General features: G+C 42.8%; 1 protein-coding gene and 1 long non-coding RNA gene across 2 annotated transcripts in view; one reads left to right on the forward strand and one right to left on the reverse strand.

Moving 5' to 3' along the window:
• Positions 1 to 15,198, forward strand: part of LOC138979834 (E3 ubiquitin-protein ligase UBR5-like) — a gene marked incomplete in the record, with an annotated part of 271,386 nt that overhangs the window by 186,456 nt on the left and 69,732 nt on the right.
• LOC138979842 (uncharacterized) overlaps positions 10,146 to 15,198 on the reverse strand; it is a 162,212-nt gene continuing 157,159 nt past the window's right edge. The window contains exon 2 of the long non-coding RNA XR_011460150.1: positions 10,146 to 11,463. This is a non-coding gene — a long non-coding RNA (uncharacterized lncRNA). The remainder of the gene's footprint in view (positions 11,464 to 15,198) is intronic.

The following is a 15,198-nucleotide window of genomic DNA, read 5'->3' on the forward strand; positions in this document are numbered from 1 at the left end:
TAAGAAATTGTCACGGAGCTATTCTTAGTTCCGTGGTGAGCGGGAACGCTCATTCACTATCATGTCATAACACAGTAAGATTAAAAAAAACACACCAATAAGACTAACAGTCAATGAACTATTTAATTGAGCTGCTGGTTGCACTTGATGTTTTCGCAGCAATAATTGATGCTGACCAGAGAAATAAGCTTAAAATCTCTACAAAAACGAGCACTTAAGACAAAGCAAAGTCTGTTCTCTTTTATAATAGAGGATAAGCTTATTAGTTTAATCGTCGCGCAAACGAGATTTTTAAAGAAGTACCCACTGTGTAACCCAATTTAGTCAAGAAAACCCAAACATATGTTGCTGAAATATGCAGTTTAAGACATAAAATATACAAGTGCGTGTTCAGTGTGCACAGTGGAAACTGGCCCCAGAATAGTGACAGTACGGACCGTAACAGTACGGACATTTTGGGTGTTTTTGGTTTTGCAATTTCCAAAGCGTCGTCTGTGTGATTTTGAGGATTTGAATCGAACTCTTTCAATTCGAAAGTACCGTTACAGTGCGGACAAAATTTTGAGGGACATCTCACCTTAGATGTTAGGCAGCAAAATGTTGGCGTTCTAGATATTGTCTGCCATTGTTTATTTGTAGTCAATTAATTGACAAAAGAATTATCTTCCTTTTGATCTAATTAGATCTGAGTTTGGCGATCCATATTTTTTAGTGTTATAAATTTTCCTCTTTCGTTACAGCACGGACATTTTTTGTGGGACAAATGTTTTTTTCGTATTATGCACCCATAAAAAATAAAAATTTGAACTTTAAACAAAAGCAATGAATAGAGACTAAAACGTGGCCAAATTTCATGATTGTCCGATACTGACAAACTGTACAATTTAGATCTGAAAGATCGCTTAGCGACCGTGGGACAAGCGCTTTTTGGTACCCCTGTGTCAGATAACTCACTCTCTACAAAACATGTTAAAAGGAAAGTGTATTTTTAATACACGAAGTTAATGCCCCTTGGACAATGAACACAATGATACCAAATGTAGTCTAGGTTTATCCAAGACGCGACGAATGTGCACAGCCAAAGTCTGGGGACAGCTTTAGCAACATTTTTTTGAAAACGTCCCATATATGCCCTTTGACCTCGACAAATAGACTAAAACTAGATTAAATTACATATTCTTACTCCGAATCACATATAAGCATTGACGCAGTCTGAGATGTTAAGGTCTGAAAAGCGCTAACCGTCTAAAAACTTTAAAGGGAAGCAACCCCACCACAAAAAAAATGTAAACGGATGCGTTGGTAAGGATGCCAGACCCTGGGAGTTACCTCCCCTTGGTGTGTACTATGTCACTACCGCTCCGGAACACGTGGTAACTCATACAACTTTTCAGCTTCTGAGGAGAAGGTCGTGATTTTTCAGCGATGGCTGACTTCCGTTCCGAGAGGGAGGAGGACTCCTACTTCCGGTTCGAGGAGTCACCTTCGATGGCTTACCACCTCTCGCTGGTTTTGGCCAGACCATCTCCTGCCGGAAGTGGTCTCCCCAACGTTCCGGTTCCGCTGCTTGTTCCGCATGGTTTAGCTCCGGAACAAGCTCAGCCTTGGTTAGCTTCGGTGACACAGGCGGCGACTTTTGTCCCCACTGGTCATAAGAAGTTAACTTTGTTGGAGTCCTTCGCGCTCCCGCGCGCACCTTTACCGGTGCCGCAAGAGCTCCTTCCTCTTTTGGCGACGCAGCCTAAGAAGGATTCGGGTGTTCTGTTCCCAGATCACACCCTTGTCGCTTCGGAGGACATAGGACGTCAGCTTCTGGAGTTGGCTTCCATTTCGGAGAACACCGGAGGGGCGCTTTCTCGCGCGCTCACGGAGTCACTGGATCCCTTCACGCTCTGTGGGGAACAGGACACTGATGACGTGTCTACTCTTCTGTCCGCCCTTGCCAGGGTGAATGAAGAGCAAATGAGGCTTTCCTGCCAACACCATGCGCACGCAGTTATGTTTCTCTCTCATTCTCAGTTTACTGAGGAAGCTACGAGGAACACGCTGAGATCTTCACCCATTGTAGATGAATCTCCTTGGCCAACTGGCGTTCGACGCCAGGAGGCAAGAAATTCAGTCGAATAGAGACCAGCAGTTTTCGAACTTCTCTTTGCAAGGGTCGAAGCAGAGCAAGCCTCCACAGCAGAAGCAGCCTCAGGCCTCTGGCCAGGCCAAGCCTGCAGCCCAGAAGCGACCTCGCTCTCGCTCCAGGGGTTCGAGCAAGAAATCAGCGTCGGGCAGGGGGCGGGGCGGCTCTAGCAGCAAGCCTCACCCCCAAAGACGCGCTCCCGATCTCATCCCCCTCCGCCATCCACGTTGGTGATGGCGGGGGGCCCCTCCCGGGCACTGTCACATTGGGTAGTCTCTACTCACAGTCAATGGATAGTGGGAGTGGTGAGGTCGGGCTTCCGCTTGCTTTGGCAGGACACGAAGGCCCCTCTTTCCAGGCGTCCTCCGGTGTTCAAGCCCCCCTTCTCGCAAGAGGCAAGGTCTGTTCTCCAGTCAGAAATTGCCTCTCTGCTGCAGAAGGGCGCGGTGGAGGAGGTCTCAGACCAAAGCTCCCTGGGGTTCTACGGGCGGCTTTTCGTCGTTCCCAAGGCCTCAGGAGCGTGGCGTCCCGTCTTAGATCTATCGCATCTCAAGACGTTCTTGAAAGTGATACGATTCAAGATGGAGACGCCAGCCTCGGTCCGAGACTCCCTGTGCCCAGGAGACTGGGCGACCTCAATAGATCTTACGGACGCATATTTCCACTTACTTATGCATCCGGGCGACCGGAAATGGCTTCGTTTTCGGTGGGGCGATCGGATCTACCAGTTTCGCGCTCTCCCGTTAGTGCTGTCTCTGGCACCGTGGATCTTTACCATGGTGGTGCGGCAGTTCAGCGCGCTGGTGAGGTCGCAGGGTATCAGACTGCGGGTGTATCTGGACGACTGGCTCATCTTGAGCCAAAGCCAGACACGCTGTGCGCAGCATACCCAGTCGGTCCTTCGAGAGGCCAGCCTGCTGGGTTTCTCGGTCAACCGAGCAAAGTCGGAGCTTGTACCGTCCCAGACGTTCACCTACTTGGGGATGTCGTTCAATACGGTCTCTTGGACTGTCCAGCCTTCTCAGAGGCGGGTGGACAAGCTCCAAGCTCTCATTCGCTCCCTGGGGAGAGCGCACAAGCGGCCGTTTCAGTTCGCCCTGAAACCGTATGTGGACTCTCCTTGTGTGGATTGGAACGCCCTTGTTCCTCTCCAGGGATGGTTTCAGTCTGCAACCCTTCCATGGTTGGACACGGATTGGGTCTGCAGGGGTGTGCCGATCGCCTTACCCCCTCCAGACACGGACCTCTTCACAGATGCGTCCTTGCTGGGGTGGGGTGCACACACGGACCGACATATAGCGTCGGGCCTTTGGTCTGCAGAGCAGAGTCGGTGGCACATAAACCTCCTAGAGCTAGAGGCAGTGTCTCTGGCTCTGGCCGAGTTCCTCCCCTTCACTTCAGGCCAAACATGTTCGTCTTTTTACAGACAACACTACAGGGGCAGCTTACGTGAACAAGCAGGGAGGTTCTCGGTCCCCCTCTCTCTCGAGCAGGGCCTGCGAGATCCTGTCTTGGTGTTTTCAACATCAGATCACTCTCACAGCCAGGTACCTGCCAGGTACTCTGGTGGACGCGCTCAGTCGCTCCGACAAAGTGCTTCAATCAGAGTGGACGATCACCCACGGGGCGTTGCATCGCCTTTGGGCCCTCGTTCAGAAGCCTCTGGTGGACCTTTTCGCCACCAGATTCTCAAAGAGGCTTCCAATCTTCGTCTCACCCTTCCCGGACCCGGAGGCTTGGCAGACGAACGCATTGGACATTCTCTGGACGGGCTTGGAGGCTTATGCCTTTCCCCCTTTCCAGTTGCTCGGCCGAGTAATCAGGAAAGCGGATCTGGAGGGGCCGTCACTGTTGCTGGTCGCCCCCCTTTGGCCCTCTCAGGCTTGGTTTCCGGACCTACTGAGGCTCGCTCACGGCCCGCCCATTCCTCTCTCGCTAGTGAGAGGCGAACTGGTGCAGCCTCGAACCGGCGTTCCACACGAAGAACCTCAGTTGCTGAGTCTTCACGCGTGGAAGTTGTTCGGGCCTCGCTGAGGCGTTCTGGGGCATCAGAACTGACTTTGGACTTAGTGCAGCGTTCACACAGAGCGTCCACTTCGTCCGTGTACGCATCGTACTGGAAGGCTTGGGCCACCTGGTCTCATGCTCATGGTTTGAATGCGGTTGCCCCACGTTCTATGCATGTGGCCAACCATCTTTCTTACCTATCCTCTCAAGGAGCTTCTGCCTCTTCTCTGAAGGTCAGGAGATCGGCGATCTCAGCTACCTTCAGACAGATTGGACGTTCCATTTACGTCAGTGGCGTCATTAAGGGCGCGGCCCTTAAGGAGGTTAGGACCCGCACCCCTATGCCTAAATGGGATCTCTTTCTGGTTCTTGAGTATCTGCGCTCAGCAGATTTCGAACCTTTGCGGGATACTAGCCTTCCCAATCTGACGCGCAAGGCTCTTTTTCTGCTGCTTTTAGCAACAGCACGCAGAAGAAGTGAGATTCATGCCCTTTCCGGAAGTCCGGAGGACATTGCTCACGAGCCGGACGGTTCCATTTCTTTGCGGTTTCGCCCGGATTTTTTGGCAAAGAATCAGGCACCGGAACAAGCTTCTCCGCTGGTTCTGGTCAAACCTCTTGCCAACATTCTGGCTCCTGGGGACCCTGATCTGGTCAATTGTCCGGTCTGAGCCCTTGACCTCTACCTTGCCCGTACTCAGCCAGTTAGGTCAACTCTGCAAAAGCTCCTGTTCATCTCCCTTGATACGGCGAGAGATAAGGATGTTGCTAAGACTACGTTGGCTCGTTGGGTGTCGGCATACGTGGAGCCTGACCAATGGGGGGGGGGGGGCGCAGCCTGTCTTTCCCCTTGACTCGGCCCGAATCCAGGGCTTGGGCCTCCTCCTTGGCTGTTTTACGGTCTCGGAGGTTGGAAGAAGTGCTGGGCACAGTATACTGGCGCTCAGACGATGTCTTTATTAATTACTACCTTAGAGACATCGCTGCTTTCCGACAGGATGGTTCTCGGTCCCTCCCTGCCTTGGTGGCAGCGGGCCAGGTCCTGTCCAGGACTTAAGAGTGAGTTAGATTTTTCTTTCCCACCGCCTTGTTGAAGCTATCTGCTTATATGTGATTCGGAGTAAGAATATGTAATTTAATCGAAAATTTTAGTAATAAATTTTCATTTGATTAATATACTTACCCGAATCACATAGTTAATGCCCTCCCACCAACCCCGCTTATGGTTTTTAGTTTCTTTAAAAGCCGTATGAGTTACCACGTGTTCGGGAGCGGTAGTGACGTAGTACACACCAAGGGGAGGTAACTCCCAGGGTCTGGCGTCCTTACCAACGCATCCATTTACACTTTTTTCTGGTGGGGTTGCTTCCCTTTAAAGTTTTTAGACGGTTAGTGCTTTTCAGACCTTAGCATCTCAGACTGCGTCAATGCTTATATGTGATTCGGGTAAGTATATTAATCAAATGAAAATTTATTACTAAAATTTTCGAATACAGGATTGTGGGAATACAGGATTGTGGGACATCTGTTCAAGGGCACTTACCTACGAATATTTATTTTCAATACACGACTCAAAACCTTTGGAATGAATTAAAATACAAGAATAACGAGTTCAGAAAATAAAAAAAAGTTGAACAAGTTGAGAGAAAAAAAGTTACAATTCTTGCCTGTTAAGCGATTGGAACCCATGACCATCGGGTCAGCAGGCAATCTCTCTACCAATGAGCCAATCCGGCACACAGTTCTCCCGGGTGAAAATAGAATGTTGAACTCCAAACATGCATTACACATGAGTTCTCGAGCATGTGTCAACTCGTCGGTTTCCAAGTTTCTTCGTTTGTATTTGTGTATTGATCTCATTGGCCGTCCGTAGACACCACCTTAACGTTGGACTTTTCTCGGAAACTATCAAAGCGATCGGGCTCATATTTTGTTTAGTCGTGACCTCCAATGACCTCTACACTTTAACGATGGTTTCGTTGACCTTTGACCTTTTTCAAGGTCACAGGTCAGCGTCAAAGGAAAAATTAGACATTTTATATCTTTGACAAAGTTCATCGGATGTGATTGAAACTTTGTAGGATTATTCTTTACATCAAAGTATTTACATCTGTAGCCTTTTACGAACGTTATCAGAAAAACAAGGGAGATAACTAGCCTTTTCTGTTCGGCAACACACAACTTAACGTTGGGCTTTTCTCGGAAACTATAAAAGTGACCGGGCTCAAATTTTATGTGAACGTGACTCATTGTGTTGTGAATAGCAATTTCTTCCTGTCCATCTGATGCCTCATATAATATTCAGAACTGCGAAAGTGACTCGATCGAGCGTTTGCTCTTCTTGTTTGTTATGTAAATGCTAAAAACGCATCAGCTTCAGCCCCCTGACTCCCACAAGGGGCGTTGCCCCTGGACCCCAAATTTCCTTTACCCTCTTATGTCAAAATTTGGGAATCTCATCTCTGAATCAAGATCTCTGACAACCTGAAGAAATGCTGTTGTTCCTGTCTCCCCACTGAGGTGCTCCTTGAATTGCTTCTCCGTGCGATCAATGACACCACCAATCCGATCCACAGGAAAGGTAACTTCTGGGAAGAGCTTCTCAAACCAGGAGTGGACCTGAAAAAAAGGCAATATCAGTCTGTGTTCCAAAAGATAATATACCAGTGCATGAACTATGCTGCAGTATAGTAAAAGGGACAGCCAAAGAAATAAACAGACCTGTTTACACTACACATTGAGCGTAGTAAACTACGAATTTGAATAATATACTACGCAACTACGCAAGTCTGTCGTTTTCTACGCAAACAGTATTTAAAAAAAAAAATTTTTTTCTTTTTCGTCTTTACACCTGTTCCTTGTCCCGTTGTGCTCTCACACCGCCCCGTCCCTGCACGCAAACGGTATTGTTTCGGCTACGCATATCACAATCCGTAATTTTCTTCATCTCCCTTGACCGATCCATTTTCCAATCCATGTTTTCGGCCAGCAGTCGTTTGCTGCGTAAAGCGCCCACGGGCGTTGCGTTGTAGCTTGTTAATGCCGAATAGGCTTCTCCAAGCAAATGCCGGGCACAACTGAAAGCGTTACTGCCAAACCATGCAGGCGTTTCGACACAATGGCTGAACGCAGAGCACACGAAAGTGAAGATGAGAACTGTGAAGAAAATGACTCCGAAAGGCCACCGACCAAAAAGAAAAAGACGAGCAATGCGCCGAACCAAGTCTTTCTGCCAAAATATCATCAGGACTACCCATGCCTTGTCTTCGCGGAAAGGAAAACATCATGCTCATTGCACTGTCTGCAATTCCCATTTTTCCGTCAGTCAATCAATACATGTGGTAAAAAGTAGCAATCATTGTTCTTGTTGTTGTGATAGGTCGACGAGAAATTCTACACATTCAATTACAAAACTACACATTTGCCTCATTTTGCTCCCAGAAAATACACATGCAATGTTTTAGGGGTAAACAGGTCTGAATAAATACAAATTATCAATGTCTATTGTTATTTTGTAATTAATTTTAGTGGATAAAGGAAAGACGCAAAGGATTGCTAGCCTGTTTATAAATACATAAGCATATCTATAAGACAAAAAAGAGTTGTGATCAACCGAGTACTTACCACTGAAGAGGGCTTGCCACTTTGCCTCTGTAACTGCAGCAAAACCTTGTTTGTCAGCCCCGGTCGATGGATTTGGAGGTCTGCCACGGCCAGAGGCAAGGAAATAGTTAGCAAGTTGTTGGTGCATGTGTGTCATCTGGAGAAAAAGAACAAAAAGTAAGTTATAACAATAACATCAAACACTACTTCTGCAGAAAGAAAAACACCATTCAAACTCAAAGAAGAAAAGTCAGTTATTTCATTTTCAATAAATGAAAAAGCAGCTACCAGTATTTTATAAAAAATATATCTGTAATATCTGTTTTCTCACACGAAATAAGTCGACATACATGTGCGAAACATTGCGAGTCCGCAAAACGTTCTCAGAGTCAGCTGGTGAATTCTACTTTTGGTTTCCACTCAGCTGGTGCAAGAAAAGAAGAAGTTACGTGACCAGAATAAAATCAGTTTTTGAACAATATGCAATGTTTTCATTTCGTAGATGCACCAGAAATAGTTTATTTTATATCTTTAGATACATTGTCAATGATTATTTTCGTCATTGGATTCTATTGGGTTAGAGAAAAAAACGAAAGCGGTTCGTAACACAACCCTTCCGCTTGAAACACAGACAGGCCATCGAAGTCGAACCGCTTCGTCAAATTCAGTACAAAATACCTTCTGTCATTTCGTACATCCGCCATTAAAAACATTCAATCAATACTTTAATATGTCTAAACTTACCGAACAGAACATCTTGAATCGATGTGCAGGACGAAAAGAATGCTTGGGTCGAATTTGTTGAGTCGGTAATCGCGGCTTGAGCCACCGGGCGCCATTTTCAAAACTGCAGGCAAAGCTATTCGAGCCTCGTTTTGGGCGTCTTGCTCGGAGGACACATGTCGGACTGACTTTATCTTTTGCTTGTTTAAAGAAAAATTCAAGCTGAATCGAATGGTGTATTTCATTTGGCAGTGTGATAAAGTTGTCGGTAGTTTGATTTTGAAAACTTCAACCGCAATTTTTGGTCACTTTGTTTTCCAGTTCTCAAAATATACGAAATTATAGAGCTAGCTCTGCTCTTTCAAAACACCCATTGTAGTTTCTTTGACGCGGAGCAAGAGAGCGTAAAGTACGACGACCGAACTGAAAAATGTTGCGCATCACAGCGCGCGGAGGCTGTGTGAGGCTGAACGGTACTTCAATAAAATATTCATACAAAATCACATAGTAAACACAAATTAACTAACGAAAATGGTATGTATTTTGATGTGGTATACATTTTTTATTTTATTCGGTGAATTTCTTTACATTTTTGGCATCTTCAGGTGTATTTCTCTAACCTTCAGTCATCGGTTAGTGGTTCTAATAACCTTTAAAACAGCATGGTCTGGTCCTTTGAAATGGGGTGGAAAAAATCCCGATTGCGGCTAGGAGCTAAGTGATACAAAGAAGGTTTGGGGTACCTATAAGATCACAGAAAGACCAGTGGACGATACCTTCCGCCTGTGATCAAGACCTGGGAACACATAATTATTGCCGTATTAGACTATGTATGCTTGTTTGTCTAAAAATACGATCAGTATGGTTTAATGATTATAACAACTTTACAACTCTGCATTTGATCAATGGTAACCGCTTTTGTCATTACACATTGAAAGAAGCATTTGGTTTAATGTTTTGGTAAATTTTTTAATGTTGCAACGGTCAAATGTATGGAGTACACCTTTTTTTTCCTGAAAATATATATATATATGCCAAATTTGTTTGAGAATACTCCAAGCGCAAAACAGCTAGGGTTCCAGCTATATTTTTTAATGGAATTGTTTGATCGTCACACTGCCAGTTAAAATTTCTCTTGTTTGTTGGTGTGCAAGCTATATAGTGCTTCCATTCCTGTGCTGTCATATGGTCATGGCTCAGAAAAGGTGTCGAATTTGTGGGACACTTGAGTCACAAATACAAACTCTTGGATTACTTTCCATTTTGGGGTCCAGCAAAACTGTTTATGTGTTTAGTTGTGTCTGGGCAGTAACAATGTATTTTCATCAATTACTGCGGAATGAATTGCATTTTAAATTTTAACTGGAGTGTGTTACATAACACCGTGTCACACATTGTTTTCTAATATACAGTTAACAGTAAACCTATTACACAATAAAAGTTAACTGCATTAGTTAGTATCTACCTTGATCTTCATTTGTGAAAAGTGGCATTCCCTGACAGCAATAATCTGCATATCTAGGTACCCTAGGAATGTGTGTATGTTACATGAACACCAATAAACAAAACAACGATCAAACAAGTACTCAAAGAACTGAAAAGATTACTGTTTCAGCAGTCAATCAATTCTTAGTTCCACACACTTCATACGGACAGTCTGCAAAAAAAATCAAATCAGAACAAGATGTGAAAATGTATTCAAACAAAAATCAACTTTCTGTGTCTCACAACACAGACATTCAAAACTGCTAAATTCCTATTTATTTTACACACACAACCTTAGAAATACATGTAATGGGAAGAGAAACAAGTACATAATAGTAAAGAGTTGAAATGCATCAATGATACCGGACCCGTTATTCCCATTATCAGTTATCTGTCAAGTCATTCCTAAAAGTTTCCAATGAGTGTGTTACATTTCACCAAAAAAATCAAACTTTAGGACACTGTCAAGATATTCACATGAAAAATGCATGCAAAAGAATGAAAAATGAAAGAGCAAAACCATAACAACCTAACAATGATGTCTTATGACTTCTACCATGCTCCAATTCACAATACAGAGAAGATTTTCTCACTTTTGACACTGAGTGTGTTACATTTCACCAAAAAAGTCTTACTTCACATTATTTTGTAAGGTATAAAGCATATATCCATCCACTTGGTAATGAAAACAATACACTGTACAAAAAAACTTGATAAACCCAACAAAAAAATCTTAGGTTGAAGGCGGATTTTGAAGTTATCAAGAAAAATGCTGTTTATTCGCCAATGAGTGTGTTACAAAACACTGTCATAACATGAACAAAACGTTGTTCATATTCAGTGCATTCAGTTAATTGTGAAATTAATTATAAGAATGACACCATGGTTGCTACACAACTATTGAAACTATTGTTGACACATTCCGACAGCAATAATCTGCATATCTAGGTACCCTAGGCAAGTGTGTGTGTTACATGAACACCAATAAACAAAACAACGATCAAACAAGTACTCAAAGAACTGAAAATTACCAATCCTTCAAAGTAAATTGTAACAAGAAGGGCAAAGCCCATACGACTCACATGCTTGACCTTGACCTTTACATGACCTTGACCTTCAGGGTCAAGGTCAAATAACTAAACCTAGCAATGACATCATACACTAAGAACTGCTTTACACATTTTTCCTACCAAAATACATGTGACCTTGACCCAAGGTCAAGGTCATCCAAGGTCATGCAACACAAAGCTGTTAATTCAAGACATAGGAAGTACAATGGTGCTTATTGGCTCTTTCTACCATGAGATATGGTCACTTTTAGTGGTTCACTACCTTATTTTGGTCACATTTCATAAGGGTCAAAGTGACCTTGACCTTGATCATATGTGACCAAATGTGTCTCATGAGGAAAGCATAACATGTGCTTTTAAGTTTGAAACAGTTATCTTCCATAGTTCAGGGTCAAGGTCACTTCAAAATATGTATACAATCCCACTTTGAAGAGCTCCTGTGACCTTGACCTTGAGGCAAGGTAAACCAAACTGGTATCAAAAGATGGGGCTTACTTTGCCCTATATATCATATATAGATGAGGTATTGAATCTCAAAAACTTCAGAGAAAATGGGAAAAATGAGAAAAATAGCTGTTGTTTAGACAACATTTATGGCCCCTGCGACCTTGACCTTGAAGCAAGGTCAAGATGCTATGTATGTTTTTTGGGGCCTTGTCATCATACACCATCTTGCCAAATTTGGTACTGATAGACTGAATAGTGTCCAAGAAATATCCAACGTTAAAGTTTTCCGGACGGACGGACGACTCGGGTGAGTACATAGACTCACTTTTGCTTCGCATGTGAGTCAAAAAAACACTCTAATTCAAAACAATAAACGCAGACATCCTTTTCTGTTTACTTGATTCATTCCTTACTTTGTTCCAGCAAGATTTAAATAATTTTCAAGATAACTGTACAAACTATTGGAGTGTGTTACCTCTCACGATGTGCGAGTGGTGTGAGTAACACACTCAACACTGTTCCTAAAAAAAACCACTCTAATTCAAAACAATAAACGCAGACATCATTTTCTGTTTACTTGATTCATTCCTTACTTTGTTCCAGCAAGATTTAATTAATTTTCAAGATAACTCTACAAACGATTGGAGTGTGTTACCTCTCACGATGTGCGAGTGGTGTGAGTAACACACTCAACACTGTTCCTAAAAAAACCACATCTTATTCAAAACAATAAAGGCAGACATCATTTTCTGTTTACTTGATTCATTCCTTACTTTGTTCCAGCAAGATTTAAATAATTTTCAAGATAACTCTACAAACGATTGGAGTGTGTTACCTCTCACGATGTGCGAGTGGTGTGAGTAACACACTCAACACTGTTCTTAAAAAAAACCCACTCTAATTCAAAACAATAAACGCAGACATCATTTTCTGTTTACTTGATTCATTCCTTACTTTGTTCCAGCAAGATTTAAATAATTTTCAAGATAACTCTACAAACGATTGGAGTGTGTTACCTCTCACGATGTGCGAGTGGTGTGAGTAACGCACTCAATGTAAAAAAAACATATATTTCTTTTTCCTGTAATTTATTTCATTAAATTGGCATGAAAACAAAGCACAAGGTGAACTGTATGGAAAGACTATAGAAAAGGCCAGAAAAAACACATGCAATGACATGAACGCTGAATAACTTGGGAAATTGGTTGAATCGTCTCAAACATATGTCTTTAAAAATCAAAATAAAGAAAAATCTTTGTCCTAAAAAATGCAAATTTTATCAAAACAAATCACAATAACACTTCTAACTTTCAGATGAAAAAAAAGGAAGTAAGTTGTTATTTAGTGAAAATAACAGTGTTTCAAACTGCAGGTGAGTACGTTACATACAACGAAAAACCAGTGGTTCTTACTTTGGCCGTTTACGTCCATGTCCTCCATGCCACACTGAGTTCTGAGTTCGAGACAGTCAATGCAACTTTGTAGCAGACGATAGAACAGTTGTTTCCACCGTTGGAAGTCAGGAACATGTCGATAAACAACTTTGATTTACGTTGTTACTTTTCGCGGTAACACGAAAGTACACAACAACGAACTTAAGACTTATTTTCATTGCTTTGTCTTCTGTGTTTGTGCATATTTTTTTTTTTAAGTAGTAGATTGTTCTTTCTTGTCCAAGTTTATCGCTTAGTTCAACGTCTGTCATCATTATTAAAAGCGCGGCAAAAGCTAAAACTGCCTACGTGACTCCAAACACGAAAAGTAACATACTCACCGTTGGATCTAAACTTGATCTCAGCCGACTGTTGGGGTGAGGTACTGGTTATCGTGCAGTATGTAAACAATAACTAACACCTTCTCTTTCCATCTCCATCAAGTTCTTATCCAAGCAGTGTGTGTAGTACGCGCAAATACGACGTTTCGACACCAAGTAAAAAAGTGTCCCAACTTCCGGCCCGAAAATCGACGTAAATTCACTCTACTATTGCGCCTTGCTCGAAAACAAAGTCATCAAACCTTTCGGTTTCTACCAGAATAGTAACTGTATTCATATCTGCACCCCGTGTCAGTACTTTCAAAGGTAGAATAAACCATAACTGAGCGTGTGGGGCGTTTGAATGGGGTAAGGGTGGAGTTCGACGCCATTTCTGAACCGTGACCATATATGCTCTGAATCTGATCATTTCTGTTAAGTCTTTATAATATAGGCTGGTTGTACACTTTGAGTTTAATGGGCAATAGTAAACTCCCTAAGCTAAATGCAGTTAGCAACACATCACCATGGTACTTTCTAGCTCCCAAATGTTAAAGAAGCACAAGATAACACTTTACCTGATTTTTAAATGGAAATGCAACATGCCATATAAACGGTTGCGACCATCTTTGTGAAAATATAATACTCGAGTTTAAAGGTGTTTGTCTACATTTTTATACAGAAATCGGCATCAAATACTAAGTCTACCTATTCCCTACAAATATCAAAAATACACTCCCCTTCGATCAGGAAGGACGAAGCCAGGGTAGCCGATTGAAAATTCATGAAAGTAATGCAGCGTAGTACGATATCCTTATTTGGCAAATGCCAAGGGCAAAAGTCCTCTCAAATACCATGCATTTCGTGCGTTTAACCCAATGCCCCCTGACAAAAAAATGGCAGGCAGCCTTCTTAATCCTGAGCAAAGGGAAACTACTCCGCACAACATGCACACATACAAAACAAAACAATTCATGTAAAATCATAGAGTACTCACATTTATATAGAAGATGGCAGAATAACTCGAGAATACACTATAGTTTCATATGCAAGTATGTTCTGTCCACTTCCGATGTAATAAATGTTGTTTAAAAAAAACAATCCAGCAAGTGTTCTTCAAAAACGTCCAACGTGTCAGCCTTCAGTCCTCATTTACACCAATATATGTTGAAACTCCCAGAAAAATCCTCCCGAAAGTCCTGTTGTCGAATAACAACACCCAGATCGATGTCAAGACTCATCCCCTTTCACCTCTTCAAGTAGAAAACCTTCAAAAGGCGTGTCAGAATCGTCATCTGAGTTCCCCATGATCGAACACCATACTTCCAAACCTTCGTTCAACGCCATTATGTCAGCCAAAAAAATCTCAAACTTTGAAAATTCACAGCGAACACACTATCGCATCGATTCAAACTCTGCAAACGCCAGAATGAAGCAGCCGGAAGGAAGTGCATTAATCACATCCGGTCGCAAGGCCTTATGGGTAAGGCTCAAAGCGAAAGTGAAAGTAGGTGACCTAGTGTTTAGCGGGCCATGCCGGGCGTTTCAGGGATTTCATAGGGCACTTCCAGCGGGCCATGCCGGGCGGTTCAGGGGGCATTGGGTTAACAAAACATCGTGGACAGCGCTCTAATACACTGTGTCAAACTGTTGCTGTGATTGTGTGGGTGTGGCTGTCAGCATAGTGACATGAATTTGATTGGTCGATATTTATAGTTAAAACACATGCTCTCTCCACATGGAAATCAAAACATTGGAAGTGTTATACTGTACTTCTCAAAAATAAAAACTTTTTTTACATTTATTTTTATTTTGATAAAAAAATTTCCCCATGCTTCATTCATCATCTGACATAACTTTTTAGCGAAATCTAACCATAAGATTATTGAAAAAAAAAGCAGAAATGTAGACGACCTTTAAGCCTTGAATTTTGCTTCAACAACATTTTGTGTGAAACTACAGAATAAAAGTCTCTGGCA

Source organism: Littorina saxatilis, linkage group LG11 (assembly GCF_037325665.1).
Source record: "Littorina saxatilis isolate snail1 linkage group LG11, US_GU_Lsax_2.0, whole genome shotgun sequence".
Taxonomy (NCBI): domain Eukaryota; kingdom Metazoa; phylum Mollusca; class Gastropoda; order Littorinimorpha; family Littorinidae; genus Littorina; species Littorina saxatilis.